The sequence below is a fragment of the Trichechus manatus genome, unplaced genomic scaffold (assembly GCF_000243295.1).
Source record: "Trichechus manatus latirostris isolate Lorelei unplaced genomic scaffold, TriManLat1.0 scaffold00011, whole genome shotgun sequence".
Lineage (NCBI taxonomy): Eukaryota > Metazoa > Chordata > Mammalia > Sirenia > Trichechidae > Trichechus > Trichechus manatus.
In genome coordinates, this window is record NW_004443947.1 from 22,943,553 (window position 1) to 22,944,321 (window position 769).

Here is a 769-nt window from a genome sequence, read left to right on the forward strand (position 1 = left end):
CGTGCTTCAGGCTATGCATTGTGGAACAGTTCCTTTTCTAAAAGGTGTGACGTTTAAATTAAGGTAGGAACTCGCATCAGTGCAGTGATTCTGACTGAACAGACGGGTTTTTTCTGCCTTAGTGGGACAAATACACGTAACACCAGGGGCAATTGGGTTCAAACTTTAATTCATTTATTGAATTTCATGCTACAGTACAGTTCTCTGAACCAGACTAAGTGGTCGGAATGTTATTTAATTAAAGATACTCCCTGGACAGTTCCGATTACTTCGTTCATTCATTCACTCATTTATTAAACAGAGGTTTATTGAGCTCCTACTCTCTACTAGGTACTGCTGAGCCATCACAGGCGTGGATCCTGACGCCATGGAGTTTACAGTCTGGTCTCGTTAGTGAGGGACATTAAAACAATTCTCGCATTATTTCTATTGCGATTGCACCCGGACCAGATCATCCCCTCAATTCTCCCACGTGGTCCCTGCAGGTGAGTGTGGGTGAGAGCGCGTGCGGCTCGTGGTGTTTGGGGAGTGTGAGAGAGCACGTGTGTCAGAATGGCGTGTGTCACAGTGTGCGTGCATGTGCCAGCGTGGCACGCGTCTCCACAGGCGCGGGAACACGGCTGCGTGGGTCGGGGGAGGTGCGTGTCTCCACGTACTGGAAGCGGTGCGGGAACAACCGCGGGCACGACAGTGAGTGAGCGCGGACCCACTCCCGCGGCACGATTGTGAGTGAGCGAAGGCAGACTCGCGCGGGCGGGGTAGGCGCGCG